General features: G+C 48.3%; 1 protein-coding gene across 1 annotated transcript in view; it reads right to left on the bottom strand.

The window, feature by feature from the left end:
* The window catches only part of LOC133343304 (dedicator of cytokinesis protein 1-like), a 316,745-nt gene that overhangs the window by 193,325 nt on the left and 103,548 nt on the right, over window positions 1-19,872 (bottom strand).

A 19,872-nucleotide genomic window follows, 5' to 3' on the forward strand; every position in this document is an offset into this window, starting at 1 on the left:
GACTGCGATGCGATGCACCCGGGGGCCAGGCGCAGAGCGCTGGGGCAGACCGAACGCCAACCCGTCAGGTTATCTATCGGCTGTGCGACAGCAAAACCCCCACGATTTATTATCTCTGCCCAATATGCCTTGCTAAGTGAACCCTCTTGCAGCCGGAACTGCCAGCTCATGGCACTGTGCAATGTGTAGCTTTGCACAAAACGCTCCATTATGCCCATTAACGAATGTGCATCGATAATTTTTTCAAATTAATCTACCACCTGGCAATTTAGGCTCCGTATTCGGGCCAGCGCCCGCTAATTAGGCCTTGACGTCCACGCGTCACTCCATGGTAAATTATTGCTGCCTTACGGTTAAAATAAAATATGCTGGGTTTTAATGCGATTCATTTAGGGACCTGGTACTTTGCTTTTTTAAATAATTCATGGCATGATTAGGAACTCACTTCCGTGTGTCATCCAGAGCTGACATTTATTCAAAGTTTGTTGAAGGCATATTACACTCAATTTACTTTTACACGGTTGCGCGGTGTCGAAAAATTAAGCAAGAACCGAACTGTGGCACTGTCACCGCTCGCTGTCTCGGGGCTACCCACGGAGACGGGGCACTGCCCAGCAGCGGTGCGAGCGTGGGGACGCGTTGCCTCGTCATCAGACGGCGTTCGCGTTACCACAACGTAAACATCTGCAGGGGCACACGGGGACGAGACACCGTGAGCGCAGAATCAATCCGTGGATATTTGCTTTAGGTAACCAAATACAGGCGAAGACAGGTTGGGTATCTGCTCATAGCCAAGGTCACAAGGGATATCTAGGACAACCGACTTCACGCAATGAATTAAGACAGCCTACGACTCCTAAGGTCAACGTACTGTGTGTTTTTAAGCATTCAATATCTTTGCGTCCGTAAGCCTTCAGTGAGAATTTTTTTGCGCACGTCAATTCAGCGCCCTTTATTTAACCATGTGGGCCCCACTGAGATTCATTACCATTTTTACAAGGCATTTAATGGCTCGTGACGGGGTCTGCAACACTCAATAAACTAAGAGTTTACCACCAAATTATATAAAAAAATCGCCACATCTATTTCGTTGCCAGTTATTGCACTGGGTCTGGCCATTGTCCTTGAAGACACCTGGCTCTTAATTGCAGTCAGATGCCGTGTAACTATCCGCTGACTCTCCGTGGGACGCACGCGCTGGGCTGTGTGGACCCAGGGGGCCTGTGCTGCTGCTGCTGTAGCCGTCTGGCCAGCCCCATAAACACGGTTCCGGTTCCCCCGTGTCCGTACCGAGCGGTGTAATGCCGGGAGCTTGCCCATCGCAGTCAGCAGGTTTGAGAAATGTTTGTCAAGTCGGGGAAGTCTGCAGTGGTTGTCCTAGGAAGAGGGTGGGGTGTTACCGCCGTAGATGTTCGCGGTTGTGCTGTACCGCTCCCCCGTCGTGTTTTAAAGGTTGTGCCACGCGCTGCTCGGCACGATGTCCGACGTTTCGTGCCACGTGCTGCTGGGAGCTTCTTCAGAAAGCTACATGGTTGCTGAATAAGCTCCGAGAAAGCAAAGCGAAATGTCAAAGGCATCATACGAAGCAACACATCTGAGAGATTGGACATTGCAATAGAAATCTGAAATTCCCCCTCCTGGTTCGGGACCATCAGTGGGGGTGAGCAATACCCAATGCTCAATTAAACCGGGAGCCACTATAATTTTTTATTATAACCTTTGATGTAATTATCAGTGATAACCCTTGGGATTCTATCTAAATCCAGCCCTGTGGTACACTGTGGTTATTGCGCTCAGCTCGCGATCGAAGGGTTGTGAGATAAAATTTTACTTAGCCCACCATGGCCCTCTGGGAGTCGAAAAAGTGAACAACCGCACTGTTCCAGGTGAGAAAGCAAGAGTTTGGTGCCCCGAGCAGAGAGTGTCCCGTAAAACCGATGTGGAATTTCTCGCGCTCTCTCAGCACGGCCAGCAAAGATCAACAACCAACCCCCACCACGCTCGGTGAAACGGGAGACGCGGACTTTCTTCGTACACCCCCGGCGCACACCGAGAAGAACGGTGGTGACATTTCCACCACTTGCTCAGGGCCACCACCGGTGGAGACGAGCTCCGCATAACGTTCGCTTGCATGGAGAGACGCGGATTTGTTTTTCCCCAACACCACGTTTGCATAATTGAGACGTACGTTAGCGCATGCGGATTACCGTTATTAAAAAAAAAGTTAATAAACGTCACTGAACCGGCATTAAGGTAATTTCCCGTGTACGGCAAAGCAAGCGTGCGATAATAACAGCGCGCAACGGGTGCCTTGCACTCGGTGCTTGAAACTCTTGGCTCGTGGTCTCGCGAAGAATGAAACAAACAAAAATTGCACGCAGCACAGCATGCGCGGTGCCAGGCAAAAGGGCGTGCGGTGCAGACCGCGGGGGAGCCCGGTGCTAATTACGCGGCCTCTTGTACACGCACTCACAACTCGACAATCAATCACGGGCGGCCACAATTAATCACGGGGCCCGACAAGCCCGCGTAGACATTCCGGAAATTATTTTTTTTAATAAACAAGCCGTAGCAGCCGCTACACAACAACAATAACAAAAGAACAGTCAGGTCATTGGACTCTAATTAAACATATTTGCAGTTGTTTTTATTAAAGTTTGGGAGGGAGGGCGTTTCTCTTTGCATGCACCCGAGAGAAAACCGCTCACTAGCGGGGACACCTCAGATAAAGCTGTCGTGATGCCACCACCCAGCCGGCACTCAACGCACACAGAGTGCCGCCATCCACTGCGAAACGACATGGAGAGGGGATCTTCGCCCTTCAGAGTCAATGGGAAGCGACAATGTGCAGGCAGTGGAGGACTTCCTGTACATGGGTGGGGAACGGAGTGTAAGGGGTCAAGAGACAGTGTCAAAGTTTAGTGTGCAGGAGTCATGTCTGTTACTGTATGGGTCAGACAGCTGGACCTCAAACAAAGCAACGAGGAGGAACAAGCCACGTGGAGAAGATGCTAGGAATTTTAACAACTTGTAACTTCTCAGCAGAACAGGCGAAGAACGACTTGTATAGATAGTGAGGCAGAGGGTAGGGGGTAGGCGAGTAGGCGGAAACCGAGGACAGGTGAGAGAGCGGGACAGCGGAGTTGCACCCAGAGGTTGGGAGCCAAGAGAAATAAACACCAAAGGTCCGATAGTAGAAGACTGTCAGCACAAACCTTGGATGCCAAATGTCAATTGGAATCCAGCAAAACACAATTTAGCAATGGTGAGTTAAAGGTGGTATGAATGACATTGGTAATGGATACCTCTTCACCTGGAACAGGGAGATACGTTTACAGTGTGGCGGCATTGGGAGGCGAACGGGAGATGAGCACCGCCGTGGAGACGGAGCGCCTTGCGATGCCGTGCTGACATTGGGGTCGAATTAACGGCGGACTGTGAGGATGAACCGACTCAGTGGAGGGCAGCACGCTGTGCAGTCCAAACAACTTGAAGGCCCAATATAGGAGTGCACGATGCAGCGCCTGAGTCTATATGTCTTGTCAACTGACTGTGCCAATAACACAGTGAGTTTCTAAATTACTTCCGAGAGCCGAGTTGCCGGGATTTCAGTATGCTCACCAACGAGCCAGCAGCATGTGCCGAGTCAAATGATTCAATCACACTGTTATCGGGAAATTCAACGCTCACCACCTTTCAAAAACGGTGGTTAAAATATACATTCAAGTATAGACATCCCAGAACCTGGTAGTTTATTGATCAAATTCAGAAGGATGATGGGCTGAGTCGATTTACAACCAAGAGGTTCATCATAAGCTGCCCCAGTAGAGTACTCTGGCACAATGCTCTCCATCACCAATGGCCAGAGAGTGGATTTCAGGCCTGCACTGCTGTTACACTCCTCAATATGAATAAAATCATGACCAAAAGCTAGGTTACACGGACGTGAACGCAAAATAATGTTACATGTACTTCTAGCTATGTCTGGCACTGTGGTCAGAGTGCTTGAAGTTTGTAAGTTCAAATCCTTCACGGAGGCCGACTAGCCCAACATCATTCAAAGTTCAACAAATAAGGTGTCATTGAATCACTGGGACCACTGATGAAGATGCATAACATCCCACACTCGGCTAAGCGCACGGGGAATTTGATCTTTGATTTCTTTCACTAAACCCTGCAGTCTGATGACAAGCGTGGCTGACATGCTCAGGTCTACAGAGGGCATACCCTGCATGTAAACGAAGCCAGGCTGCCTGGCGAGTCCGTGGACCAGCACTGGCAGGATCTCATTTGAAGCTTCCACAGCACGGGCAAATGGAAGCACTTGCCATCGTGGTAAGCCCGGCAGATTAAACGGCAAATTGCATGGATAAATAGCAGTCATTAAAATATCTTCATATCTCCTCCGGACACAGCTGACGCGGGCACTCATTTAGTGTCAAATCCTTAACTCCAAAATAGAAGTGCATTTGCGCAGAGACAAATCATGCACGTGGAAGGCTTTTTAATGCCATGAAGTTACTGGTGCTCAAGAAGCCAGTAGGCACAGTCACACTGGGAAAGCGAGGGTAGCTCAGGACATGTGAACTTGAGCCTAATTGTCTGGGCAGCACCAGCGACTACGACACGTTGTAACCTACTGTTATCATCGTTTACAGGCCTTTGTCTCAATCCACTCCTTGATAAAGGTCTCCCACACGCTGTGTTGGTGATGGGGGACCGTTTGACCAAGCTTCACTGCGCTGGGCAGTGCTGGCTGGTGAAAGGAAAGAGCCCAGGGCACATTCACACGTGACATGCCCCCAATGTTAGCCATGACCAGCAATCTAACTCCAGTCTCCGGGTTCATAGCGCAGTGCGCTAACCACTGCTCCCTCTATATGTGTGCAAGTAGATATAAAAGCATCCTCATTGCTCTCTTCAGCCACGAAAAAAATTATTCACCATTGTGGTTGTATATTTTAATTGTTAATTATATAAAGATGACCACAGAGGTGTATGTAGAAGCAATGAGGATGTTGACCTATATGTATAGGCTGTTTTTAATTGAACATTATCAACTCGTATATCTTGATTTGAAGCTTTCGTGACTGCAGTTCACGCAAACTCCTGCAGCCACGACTCTGCAACCTCCCCCCTCCCGTGCCTCTATAAAGCCACAACAGCAGATCAATATTTCTCACCTGATGACGGACACTTGTGTTGCGACCGAAACGTCGTGTTCTTTTATTATTATTTTCTATGTGACTTCACCGAAAGAACCAGAGAGTATCAACTCGTATATATTGTGGCTTCCTTCAGCATGCATGCCTAATACACGAGGGATTGGCCAAGGATACCGTGGAGGAGCTTTCTAATATGGAGCCTTTGAGATGCAGTCAGGATTTACTGGATGCATGGTCAGGCTGTTTAAATGCTCCAACATCTGCCGTGGTGGTGCCAAACCAGTTGCGGAAATCCAGGCAGTGCCCCGCGTGTCTTCCCAGAACAAACTAAAACCTAACCGTGCGTGAAGGCACATCATATATATGTATATACAACAATACTCACACGTAGAAAACAACTGTTAAAGGATGTCCACACGCAAAGAAGGGTTGGTGGATATACAGGTGGTCTCTCTCCACAATGTAAACCAGCCTTGCCATTAGTACAAAACAAGTGTAGTAAATAGAATTACTTAATGGCTTTGAGGCAATTTCAAAACCGAAAATCTAATTAAATTACATCAAAAAAATGTATCTGCATTACCGAATTAGATGGTTTAATCAGTGCCAATATTTCCAAATTGCATGCCATTTTAATTTGACAAGCGGTGATTTAATAAAGCCTTAAAATGCAGAAAGTCCACTTCAATGATGCCAATCAGACTACACTGCACTCAAGTACTTGCATTGCAAAATATAAAAAGCAACAAAAAAACGGACGTTAGTGCTGATCAAAACCACAAGTAGATAAAAAAGGCAAGTTTCCTCTATTCCGTCAAAGAAAGAGCACCGACACACTGCGGTTTGTAATAACATCCCATCCGACCACGTGCGCAAATTCATAGCCGCAAACCGCAAAGATGCAAATCTCAGCCTTAATAGGCGGGCCTCCATTCTAAAATATTGCGTGTCAGCTTGACGCTTATTTATTTATCGCGCCTCTCTGACCCGAGCTAAACTCCGCAGATTGCCAATGTTTCAATGCGAGCGTTGCACTCGCAAAGACCGGCCGTACATTAAGTCACCCACTTGCGCTTATCAGATGCCTTGTCCGATAGGTAACATCGGGTCATATGCAATCTTAAAATAGAGAGAGAGAGAGACGCTGCCACCAAATGGATTGCTGGCTCCGTCACGCTTTAAAGAAAACGCCCGGCGGTTCTCACGACAGCTCATGGGTCCATCCCATCGAGGGCTGCGATTCGTAGGGCACGCGGCCGTGCCATTGCACACCATCCGATTTACGACACATTTCCACCAAACCCTAAAAGTATCCCGGTGACAAATTATAAAACAAGTAACCGCTTTGTTATAAATTGACTACATGCCATGAAAATGTGGAATTTGCACCACTGGATTGGGGTCACTTGTGAAGGTGTGTGCCGCCGATTGCTAATTTCTGCAGGATACACTTTGCTTGTTTTTAAGACTTTTAACACCCTCACCATAACAGGAATGTAGACTTGACATTCCTGTCTCAAGGCCACCCAATGAGATACTCTGAATGATATACTTAAACACACCAGCAGTCAACTACCAGATGATTGCGATCAGAGTGAGGCAGGTGGCAGTGGAGCCCGGAACTATAATGCGTTGCCTCCCGCCGCGCCAGGAGGCAATTTTTAGGCTCACGGGGTAATGAGTCAAAGAATGAATGCAACACGGTGGGAGGAAAACGAGTTAACGTACTCACTGTGGAGTTGTAGACTAAGACTTTTCATCCGTCCTGGAACATGTGACCCAGACAATGGGCACGATCATTAAAGAGCTGCATGTTCCAATTACGCGTACAAGCTGGGAGAACATTCTCTAAGACATTCAGACATTTCCTGCTCTGGACTCCCTCTGTGGCTAGGCCTTTTGAGCGATAAACAATAATTATCGGGTGCTGAAACGCAAGCCCCAGCAAATTATAATTCCCGGAATTTCTAACCTTTTCACAGAATAAGAATCAAATTATGTATTTATTCCTGGAGAAATCCGATGAGCTACAGAGATCTTTTTCACGGATGTCCAGTGCGGGGCACGGGTTCAGAAGATTACAAAAACAAACAATACAATTGAAGTGCAAAGTATAGGAAAGGAAAACAAATCACTGAAAATAAAAACGTTAAATATAAAAATAAACGACACAACTTGATTCCCTCCCCTTGCACGTGATGTCTGGGCCACGGGGGAAGACACGTCATATGTACCGTCATCGATGCCAGGCCATCCATGACGGTCCCATATTATGGAGGGATAACTGGGCACGTAAAGTTACATCGATTAAACCCGATTGCTATGCTCACAAGACATTCAAGAATTTATTATTTTACGATTCATGCAAATATGTACACTTTAACTTAGACAAAAGGACCGAAAGTGTCACGGATCAAATGAGACGAGAGATAAAAATAATCAATTATTCAACTGAATCGCGACTCCGAATCGTCAAAAAATATTGGACGATTCATCAAATCGTGGGAGAGTCTTGGGTGGGGGAGCTGGGAGGGGTGGTGAAGATAGATCTGTAGAGGCCTTCGTATTTATTTACGTGCACATGAACGCACCGACATTGGTAAACGCGCCACGGGATAAACTACAAACAGGCATCGAAAGAGCCCCCGCCACCCCACCTCCAGCGTCGTCGTTGGTGGCTCGTTATCCCACAAACCGCGGAGCGGTGCGTAACGAGCTATGACAATCGATGCCACGGCAGGATTAGGGGCACAAATAGGCGCTCTCAAATCGCAGCGAGGGAGGACGGGTATAAAATCACCGTGATGCATGCGTCTGCATCAAGTCGCCAAAGATTGCACCTTGAAGTGCATTGAAATGCCTGTAATGGCAAATTGGCAGGAGAAAGGAAAAGGGGAAAAAAAAAACTTTAAATCGCCACGGGATCTCGTAGAGGCAATGAAATGAAGGCACGAGCACAGATGCATTAATACGTTTTCGCCGAGTGAAGGTTAATGGAAAGTTAATGCGGATCCAATGATTTTTCCCTTTCAAGAGCCGTGAATTTTCTCGTTATAAAATGTCAAACTCTCTACGCTCGCCGCCTCCTTTTTTTTTTATGTTTTAAATCAGCGCTCGCCTTTTATTATAAAAAAAAGCGCGCAATCGGATGCTGGCCGAAAACTGAGATGAACGGCGATCTGTGGTTATGGACTGCATGCGGCTGCCTGCCATTGTGCGAGATCATGTTGAACTTCTTCTGCACACTGCATAGCCAACCGTGCTGATTGCGGTGCTTGACTCATGACTGGAAAGGTGGCAAGTTAAAATCCTGGTTGGTCACCTAAGGCCATTCAAACCCCTACCATAGCAATGTGAAATTTCTCCCACTGGTTCACCAGTGGCGAGCAGCGCTGCGCGCCCCATTTCCCATGTGAGCATGTGCGTTTGCTGAACCTATTCCGCACCATACGTCGCCAACCGTGCTATTCGGAAGCGTGCATAAACTTGGGACTTGACTCATCGGATCCCAATCCGAACCACGGCTTAAGAGAGCTTTCCTCTACTTTGTTCACGGCTGTCTCCACCAGGACCACTGCTCTGGCCGGATTGGCCAGGTTGGCCACTGCCTCTTGCGAACAACAGAACTGAATTATGAATGAGAGGATAGGCGGGGGGATGACTGATGGCCGTAGACAAGCTGACGGGCGGCAAGGCGATGAAGGCGAAGGGACGGGTGGGCAGGCAAACAAAAACAAACATGGGCAGCTCCACTCAGCTAAAAACCCTTCAGTGCGTGCCGATTTGTCGGTGGCAATTTCCCACCATTACGTGACAGTGTTAAACACGTACCCTTGTATGCACGTGAATCCTTTCAGTGTGCTGGCACGATATTGGCTGTGGTCAGAGTGCCTAGCTCACATCTGGAAGGTTCAGTTCAAATCCTGATGGGAAACGGGGGGGGGGGGGGGGGGGGTATACCGAGCCCATAAACTTTGGGAGATACAAAAAAATTGAAGTGCCACATCTGGAAATCAGCAGTGCTTGGCTCCATGAATGACTAGTTCCTGCCACATGACCGAGGACCCTTCCCCTGCTGGTTCAGAGCCACCAGTGAGATACGAGGAGAGTCGATGCACAGCTCGTGTGGCCAGGGAGACGATTCTAATTTGACTCTGAGTAATGGGCAACAACAAATGAATACCATCCGGTGGCTGTCATCTCTTAAAACAAATGAACAGGAAAGAACAATTGCGAGGCAGGACAACCTGACACAAAGCATATGATTAGCATTTGTTGGCAAGCAATGAAACTGTTGTCTGAACCAATAAATATTAAAGTCTAATGACCACATATGCTCCGAAGAGAATTTTATTGCTAGTTGTTAAAGGCTGATATGCCTTGTGGAGGGCAATGGGAACGTATCACCGTAATAAAGTGTGTACACACAACTTTGCTTCTGTGGTTCTCCGAAGCCGAATATGAATCACAACAATCTCCTTGTGTTGCACATCTCATCTGCGAGCCCCTCATTACGCAACCGCTCACTCGCCCCCAGCCCCCTCCTTGCACGGAGGTCACCACCACGTGCCTCTGCACCCAACAGTCCTGCAAACTCGCCCGGGGTGCGTCCGCCGAAAAGGAAGCGACTTGATCAAATAGACCACTCCAAAGGACGACCACTTGCCGACTCCACGACGCGACCGTCACAGTATCAATTCGTGGCTCGGTTGTCAAGCTGCACCCTTGCGATTGCGAGCCGTGCGTTCCAACCGCTTGATAGTGAACGCCACCGCACCGTCGTCTCTTTCTTCGTGCAAGATCCCAAACACCCGAGCACAGTCCTCACTTGCCCTTCGAGGTCTGCTCTCTTACAAGGTCATCACTGCCCACCGTCTTGGCGTTTTGTCTTCCCATTGGTCGTCGCCCCCAGGGTGCCACTCCCAATGGTTGCTCAAGAAACCTGCCCTACTCAAAGGCGGCTCTAGTCGAGGGCCAGTAAGTTCCAGCGTCGATATCCATGGCCAAATCTGTCGTGACGCAGCACCTGCTGCCAATTTCGCGTTTACTCCACGACGCGGGGAAAGGGGTGGAAATTAGAGGCGTCAATTCCACGCGAGCACACCCAGCCACGAGGCTTGCTTCAGGATTGATGGCCAGAGGCTGCCAGCCACCGGCCGCTGCTTTAATGTGGATTGATCGCCTACGGCGGGGAGATGGAATGGCAGCAGTGACACATCCATCGTTTGTCTGCGGCGGGCGGTCAACCTGAATGGCGGTGGTGGCGGAAGGAGACATGGCATTTAGTCGGAGACCTTCCCCACCACCCCTCCATCCCGCAATGTTGTTTTGGTGCGCAAATCAATTAGGGTGAGGGGCATCTCTTGTGTGCAACGGCACAGACATGCTTATACATTGCAGGGCGTGCGTACTGGTCACCAGTCAACCACGCTCTTAATGCGAACCTGTCCCTATCATTAACCCAGCCTGGGCACTTAACCAGGCTCAACATTCACTTCCGTTTGCTTCTTTACATTTGGTGCTTAAGAGCACCACCAGACTGCAAGGACAGAACGATTATTTTGGGGAGCACGCACCCACACACACGCAAAGTAATCCGGCGCTATTACACGCAGATCACACTCGTGGGAGAGCAAACTCATTTTTATAGTTTCATTACGGGGCGTGTTGATTGCTGCGCTGTGCATTGCTGCACAAGCCCAAAATGCAAACACTTACTGGGTTATTTGTTTTTGCCCTTTTTCCAATTTTGCCCAGATGCAATAAATGAACTGGAACAAATAAATGCAAATCAAACTTGAAGAGAGTTTGTAGAGATTGCGTAATACTAAAGGGCATAATGCCGGCAAAGATGCTACCCTTCATAATACGGTTATGGTTGGGTTTCAGTTTGATGTGAGCCCTATTTTCCAAGTATGTTACTTATGACAGTGCAGTAATCATTCAAAGTGTCTCTGCCCAACAAGCATAGGGAAGAGCTCATCTGCCATTATGATCCTACACCAGTGAAGTGTATTCCACGTATCTATTCTCGAACAAAAACACTGGTTGACATCCCACAAAGTTGCACTCGTGATGATGACCAAAGGTAAATCCTGATCAGGTATCGAACTCGCAACCTTTCAATTATGAGGTGGGCAACCTGGGGACGTTTGACTCATTTCATTTTGAGCGCTTTTGAATATTAATGCCAAAATGCATTGGAGCTGACCATTAAATTCACACTGCAGCCAGCTTATAATAATTCCTGCTGGAAGTCACTAAAGCACCCCATCCGAATGTCAATCATCATAAGTGGATATTCCAAGAAGACACTCACCCCTGCCATGGGAATTGTGGAATTTCTAACATCGGTTCCGCTCCAGAAATTGTTATGAGGACTGTCCGACACTTGTTTTAATGAAGACACTTTGACTTGATTTTGGCAAGGTTAATGGAAGTGTTCTTACTTGTAAGAACAGTTCACAGCTTAAGAATTATGTTGCTCAAATCTCAACAGTTAGACTTACTCATTTGGACGGCAGGATAGCACAGTGGTAGCACGTGTGCCTCACAACAAGAAGGGCCTGGGTTCCATTGCCGGCTCAGAGTGTGGAGTTTGTACATTCTCTCCCTGTTCTGCATGGGTTGTCCGGTTTCCTGGTAAAACTAAAAAACGATGTAACACTGGTATTGGCCAAATGATGCAATGCTGAAATAAATAACTGCACATTACTCAATTGGGATAACACACAGTGAGTGGCAACATCACTCGTGTGAAAACTTGGCAAGACCCTCTTTGAAAATCATCTTGAGGCTCGCTGAGGTTCTCCTGGCTACACGTACAAAAGTAATACTAATTATCACTGTATAATAAATACCGGGTGCGAACGTTGCAGCACACATTGCTTATTGTCTTTTCATTTAAAGACGTGGAAACAAAAATATTAACAAAAATACTTATTCACAGAGACACTCTTTACAATCCGCCTAAACGCCTCCCGAAAAATTCGTCTCCCCCTGCTCCTGTGCGGCAAGCTACGGTCTGCAAACTCTAAACTTCACTTGCAATTTAAACGTAATAGGACATCTGCAACGGGCTGGTTGTCCTAACACGTTTGCCAGCAGAATTCTCTCTTTCTGTCCAATCCGTTACCCACAAGCGACAGCCACCTGTTACCTCCCCCACGAGCAGACGCACATACGGTGGCGACAAATTGGGGAAAACACAAGATGATCTTGGGCCCTAATGCCTCTTCTGGTGTATGCGTGTGTGTGTCGTATGTGGCCAGCCGTGCTAATTGGAGGTGCGGGTGGAAGGACAACAGACGAATCACAAAAAAGCAGTTCCAAAGAGATGAGTTTTCAAGCTCGATTTAAAAGTGCCTAGCTCCAGTGGCTTCCTAATATCGGAAGGAAGAGCGTTCCATACGGCCACAGAAGCTGTGTCTCTGACAAGTTACGCTTGCTTGTACTCGAGCTATACCTGGACGTGGGCATACATTGTCATGGAGACTTTTGCTTTTCTAACGTTTAACGTAAGCAGATGCGATGCAAGCGCTACATGGTGTAAAAATATGAAAGCTTCATGAATGTTTCATTGCGAATAGATGGAAGGTGCGTCACAGAGAAAAACATCAGTACTGGCAAAAATGGGTTCTAGATTACTTGCAGTGTTACAGACAGTCTATTCTTGTGTATGGATGTGAAAGCTGGACATTTACAAAGACCCTGCAAAGCAAACTGGAAGCCAGATAAATGTGTGCGTTTCTTTAAGGAAGATGTTAAACATTTCATGAATGTATTACGGAGAGCAGCAAGGCACACAACAAGAACATTCATAGGAATAATTAGAGCAAGGCAAGTTAGATTTATTGATGTAATGAGAAAACAAGGGACTGAATATAACGTTTTGATTGCAAAACATATATATACGTACAAGAAGCCAGGGAAAACAGTGAATTAAGTAAATAAGCAATATGAACAATTGAAGGCAACTGAGAGTGTCTATGACAAAACTTTTGTGTAAATGTCATGGACACAGGACTGGCAAGACCAAAATCTCCGACGGCTTTGCGAAAGTGCACGGCACGGGGGAGGGAATGTTTCTGTTGTGTTGTTTTCATCGAAAACTTGAGCGAGGTCACAAGTGCGTGCCTTTCGCTTCCCAGGGCCAACCGCTACTTAGTGAACAATCCAAGGTTCGTTCCCATTAGCTACCTAGACAGTTGTGCACGGATCACACTACAGCATAATATCTGCTGTGAGGTGACGTTTACAGACCCCCACATCTGATGCTAAATCGGAGGTGTGGGGGAAGGAAAACAAACTGAACACTTGCTTTGTCTGCATGGCAACTACGGGTTTCTTCGCGCACGCCGAATACTCTGAACGAACGGGCCATTCCGAGTTGGCTTTGCCGGTTGTTCTCACGGAGCCATCGTTCGGGCGGAGGCCGGAGTGCCGGTGGACGGCTCGCACTGCCGACTTGCTCGGCACCTGCGCCTCCTCCTTCTGAGCGGAGCGCTTTCGATCGCCAGTGTGGCTCGAGCCCCCCTCCCCGGCCCCCACGCGTGGCGGCGGGGCCCGCGTCTTTTGTCACGGGCCAAATCTTGTGGCGACCCGTCTCGCTCACTCAGCGCGACTCGCACAAGGTAAGGCGCTGCATTACCAACGCGTATTCCTCTCCATTCGATGTCTCAATCCTGAGCTGATGACGCAGGACACAATGAGTGTGGGGGGGGCGGGAGTAGGGTGGTCTCTCGTTTTGAGTTTTAATTCCTCGCCGCTCGTAGCTCGCCCCAAGGGGGGAGCGCGTCGGCCGCGAGCAACGCCAGTGTCCCGATTTTATTCCGGCGGGGAGACCGAAACGGTCCCAGCGGTGCGGCGCACGCCACGGATGACACCGCGGACTTTCTGGGAAGATATTTTTTCCGTCCCGAGCACATCGTCAGTCTCCTTACGAACAGCCCCACGCCACGAGCAGCAAGACTCGTGTGGAAAACAAGAAAACTCGAGACTGCACGGGGATTTCCTGAATCAATCAAATGATGAATATAAATAACTTTAATGGCCTCAGCCCATGAATGTATAATTGCCATCACTTATTCAAGGATGCCAATAGAGATTAACATCACCCGATATCAAACTTGTTTTTGCTTAGGATTGTTATTCTTTATGAGGAGCCTAATGTTACCCCACTGAGCAGAAACATGGAATTTACAAGCGGCTAATTTGTATAAATAGATGTGAATGTTCCCCTCGAAACGGTTGCGGGAGTTTCCCCAGCCCACGTGGACAATGACTGAATGACTCCTCTGCTGCTTAAAGGCCAAAAGGAGATTTAAGTGTAATGAGACTTTCTAATTTCACTAATGTCCAATTTAAAAGCAACATTCTTTTTTTTTTAATACTGAAAGCATTTCCTCCATATAACTGCACAAACTGCACCAAGAAATTTGCACCGAATCTGGACAAGGTTTGTTTCCCACAGCCTTCGGCCTCCTCACTTGAATCCTAAAATCGAACTAACTGATGTCTCTGTGCCTCAGGCGCTTCCATCGATTTCACAAAACTCTCTGGGTGGATGAGTTTGTCTGCGAGTACCATTGGTATAATCCCGCTACCTGCGAAGTTCTAAATGCGCTTTAATATGCTTCTGAGTCGGGTGGAGGGGGGGCATTTGTCCGCCACAAATCCAAACATCTTACTCCATCTCCTCGAGCTCACGGCCCTCTGAGCGCACACCATAAAAAAAGTCGGAAGAGCTCCTGAACTTCACCTATTTGTTCATTACCTTAGCCGGTTAATGGTGCGATTGTAAAGCATCGGAAACAAGCGACGTTCAATTTACGGTGAGCTTCAACAGCAGTCGCGAGCGCGCGAGAGCGCGTCGGAGTGCAAGTGGAATCGTAGGCTGTATGCACGCATTTGATTAACTACCTGTCACCAGCTGTATTCAAATAAAAGTTTACACGGACGACTCAATTAGGTGACTTACTCTCGCTAATTGTGTCGCACTGGCAGCTTTTCCAGAATCCCATGGCATGCGTCCAGTCCAACGGCATTCCCGCTTGCATTGCTATGTTTAATAGAGCAATAAATCATTACTATTTACCAATCCTTTACCCATGCATGTAGCTACGCAGGAATATTTACCGCAAGGCGTACATATTATATTTCGGGATACCAGGCTATGTTTACAGACCAGTGTCAGAGTTCTGCAATAAGTCAAACTGCCCGATTGAGAGTGCGGAATCGCTCATCGCCATCGGTGGAAATTCCACGTCCCTATGGTAGAGACCAAGTACATACACTGGGACAGACACTGTCGACTTCATACAAAGATATGCTTATTTTATCGTCACCGGAAACATCGCGGCTGGCCCAATCGTGGCTGAATCGACCACACTCTCGCCGCAGGGCCACCCAACAAAACCGACTCGCACGGAGGTATCCACGGAGAAGAACCACATGAGTAAATATGAAGCCGTGCGCTTCACGGCTAATCTGTTTTGGCAGTGCAGAGTTCACGAGAGAGGCAACAACTTATTATATCGATCAGGGCATTGTCAACTATAAATATGGGAACTGGACAGTGACGGGTGTTTTTGAAGTGCGCTTTATAGTGAAGCCAACAAGCTGCTGCTCGCATCCACGCAGAGGACGACTCAACGGGGAGAAAATGTAGAAAAGAGCGCAGCGTGACGCGCGTGCCTCAAGCGTCATTCAATCACCACAGAGATCTATTTCACGAAAGATGATATATTCCCAGAGCCCTCTCTATGGAAGAGACCGCTTTTATGAATACCGATGTTAGCGTGGCGCTGTGGCACGGCGCTCCGTTTGCACTGCGTGGGCCGACAGGCTCATCAACCCCACAGAGGTGGATAAAACGATCGCCGCTTTGTGGCGGCACAGTGTTTGCCCTATAAAGACCGGCTCCCCGCAAATCAAACGCGGGTTCCGACCAGTGGTTCGGAGCTACCAGTGGAGATGAGTGGCACCCGACACTCAATTGCGCATGAGGATAGAACACTTTGAATTGAATTTGATTGCAGTAACCCTTGAGTCACTGTTACGCGACAATCATCGCAGCAGAATTTAAACACAGATAACTTCTTTATAACGGGTTGCCATGGAGGTCACTTAAACTTGGAGCAATCGCTCTTCCTCGCACTGATGATAATGAGCTCTCGTTTGCATTTAAAAAAGTCCAACTTACTGATTGCTGAATAGCACGAGCAGAAAAAAATGTATTACGAAAATTTCAAAATACAACGCGAGAAAAAATCGAGATCGACTCTCGTTACCTCATTTAGGTGGAAAAAAAACGTTTAAATAAAATAAACATTCCGTAGAGTAAAATGTCAAAAATTAAACCTGCAGCGGGGTTAAATTTACAGGGGTGGCAGCCGCTTTGAAAAGAATTGCAAAACAATGAAATCTCAATAGCCTGAGAGAGAGGGCGGGGGAAAAATTGAGTTTTGGAAAAATGGTTACGCTTGGCGTGGCTCCAGTGGTTTCACATTTGAACACAGGTGGAGGGTGCGTTTTGACAATTTGCTTGGAAATGGATGTGCGCTGGGCCATGCAGCGGGGAGGGTAGGATGCTGATACAACAATATCCCCCCCCCACCTGCAAAGCCAAGCACAACATAGCGCAGCACTCACGCAGGGCCCAGACCAGCAGTGCAGCGGTTAAAACCCTCAGCTCGCAGTCGTCCCTCTGGCATCGGTAAAAAGAGCACCACTTGCTGAGCCTTTCTTATGGGGAGACTGGTCCCCAGCGCCAGGGGAATGTGGAATGTGCGCCGCCGGTTTGCGCCGCAAGCGAGTGGGAGGCCGAAGGTCAAGAAGCGAACCGAGCCAATGCCGTTGGTGCCTCCACACCTCGCCACCGCCCTCCCTTCCTTCTGCCAGATCCCGCAGCTGTTGTTGCAAAGTCGACAACACAACCACTGAAAATTACACATTTTATTTCGGGGGAGACCAGGGGAAAAGTGGTGGGATGAAGAAGGAGTTCCGATTTGGGTGCAAGTGGATGGGTGGGAGAAATTATGTAATGTGTCATTAGGAAGTACCCGTCTAGGGCAGAGAACACGGAGTATGCAGTGGATCTGCTGTGCACAGAGCCTTGCAAGAGGAGAGTTAACCAGCAAGAGCAGTGAAGGGAGAAGGGGTGACCCACCCACAGCCCTGAGGTTGTTTTTGGTTTCCCAAAGAGGCTTGGACACAATTCGGGTGCAGTGTACAAACAGAGCAGCAGTGAGGTCTGCTCTTACAGTCCTAAACCTTTGTCTTAGTGTAATGTGAGGATATATCCGGGTTGCTGATGGATCACACCTCGTCACGATGATTGGCTCTGCCGGTCCTGGCCCATAGCCAATGGGGGGAAGTCTAGGGGCGTGGCCCTGACGTAATGGGAAGGTGACATCTGTAAGTAGAGGATTGGTTCTGCTGGCTTTAGCCACAGCCAATGGGGGGAGGAGTCAGGGGCGTGGTCCCAGGAGCGTACGATGGAGTCTAGAAGATTCCATAGAGGTTAACCAGAATTGGTGGAAAGATACCACGTGACCCGGGTATTAAAAAGGGGTGGAGACGAACAACACGTGGTCAGATCTGGAACGAACGGAGGGTGAGGCCACGCTGGAGCGGGGTCCAGGCTGCCACGTGGCCGCGCGTGTCTCTCTCTCTCCCTCTCACGCTGTTTGTCAGCAGCGTGAAGGAGTGTTGTAAAAGAAAGACAAATAAAGACCGGATTCCAGAAGTCGCTTCCACGACCTTTATTACATTAGTGACCGACCTCTGGGTGCTTATAAAGATGAAAGCTGCACCGTTGCTCTTGGCAAAGAGTGATGCTTCGACCTGACTTTGCCTTGCCCTACATAGCACAGCTAACACAATTAAAAACTGTTAACAGCAAGCGCCGCTGAAGAACTGCTGACAGTGGTGGAACCATTACTGAAGCTGCGCAGGCACGCGAGAGCATCACCTCTTGCAGTGCCCAAACCAGAACCCAACTTCCATGCCCTAGCTAGACAGGCTGGCTTCCAGCCCGAGTTCCATCTGTTCCCATATTCCTATGGAGAGGGCTTGTTTATCCCAAGGACAATCACCGATGATGTATACAAAGTGATATGCTTAACCGCAATAAAATTAAGCCTCTACTGGTGACCCCGAGCCAGCATTGGAAATTTCACATTTCCATGGCCGGAAACTGGTCCCTCCCTTGTTGTGAATTTATTTTTGAAATCCCACAAAAATATATACTAATTGTATCCAAGAACGTATTCATTTTAACATTTCCATATGCTGTTGGTTTTGTTCTACAGACATTTTTTTTCGGTGGAAATAACACAAACAGGGTTTGCCGATCTACGCAATTAGTCGCCAGTAAAATGTCAATCGCTCCGCGGGGGTTCACGGGCCACCTGCCGCTCGCTCGCATCCCACGCCGTTCCGGACATGGCCAACCGGCGGCCCGGCGATCGCTACGGCGCCGAGGAGCGCGGGGGGGGGCGGAGGGGGGCAAAGGCGAGCGGAGCCACAGGGCGGCCAACACAGCGCGTCGAGGGCCGGGCCGCCTCCCCCCCCCCCCCGCCCACCAACACCCTCCCACCCGCGGCCCCCCCGAGGCACGGCAGCCTCGCGAGGCCACGTCTGGACGCGTTTCAACGCCGCCGTTCACATCGACTTGCCGGCACGTACGCGCACCGCTATTATCTCGCCCGGGAGGAAAGAAAAGACAGCGCGCCGCGTCGATTTGGTCTGAAGGCTTGGTGACACGCAACGCTGCTGCAGTGTTATCGGTCGCATGTCGTTTCGTCAATTATTTTTATTCAGTTTTTAAGAGTTTTTTTGTGTTGCTTTTAACCCTCCCCCATGCCTCTATTTATCCAACGTGTTTATATTTGCATCGCCTCAATAGCTTCTCCACTGGTATTCGAGACGTGCCTCAAGTCAGTGAAGGCGTCTCCAAAGAGCATTGGACAGTTCTCATCTCTGTATGGTGGCCCTCAACCACCTGTGGAAATTCCATATTCCCATGGTGGTGACCAGTTTCTCCATATGACAACTGGTAGCCACATGAAATTGCTTATTATGATGATGATAATGCTGTTGCTGATGAGAATGCTGCAGTCCTACTCTGAATAATGCTGAGATTGCTTCTGCCAGTGATGACGCATTTGCTGCTGCTGATCCTGCTATTGCAAATCATGGTGAAGCCAGGAACGATGGTGATGATGAGCATAATAATAATGGTGCTTATGCTGCTGTTGCGGCTGTTCAAGATGATGATGCTTAATTGCTGTTGGTGACGCTGCTCTTGCTGGTCGTGACGATGTTCTTGCTGCTGCTAATGCTGCTGCCACTTGCCGTGCTGATGAGGATGATGAAGATAATCACGGAAAAAACTACAACGATGATAATGATGACCCTGAAACAAGTAGGAACATAACAATTCGCAACTTGTCACGATTTGAGGTCACGATTTGATTAAAGAGTCTATTTTTACCACAACAGTATGGTAAAAGTAGCACATCTAGTGGCCTTGGAGGTCACACGAACCAATTATACATAACAGGCACGAACAAAATAATTAATTGTGACGTGCGCGATTCGACGCACATATTATGAGCATGGCAATTGATTTAAACGTATTAATCAATGCATTGGTAAATCCCGATTAACAACGCTGCTGCTGAAACTAATGAGGAGGAAGGTG

This window comes from Lethenteron reissneri, chromosome 17 (genome assembly GCF_015708825.2).
Source record: "Lethenteron reissneri isolate LAM-NWPU_2019-01 chromosome 17, ASM1570882v1, whole genome shotgun sequence".
NCBI lineage: Eukaryota > Metazoa > Chordata > Hyperoartia > Petromyzontiformes > Petromyzontidae > Lethenteron > Lethenteron reissneri.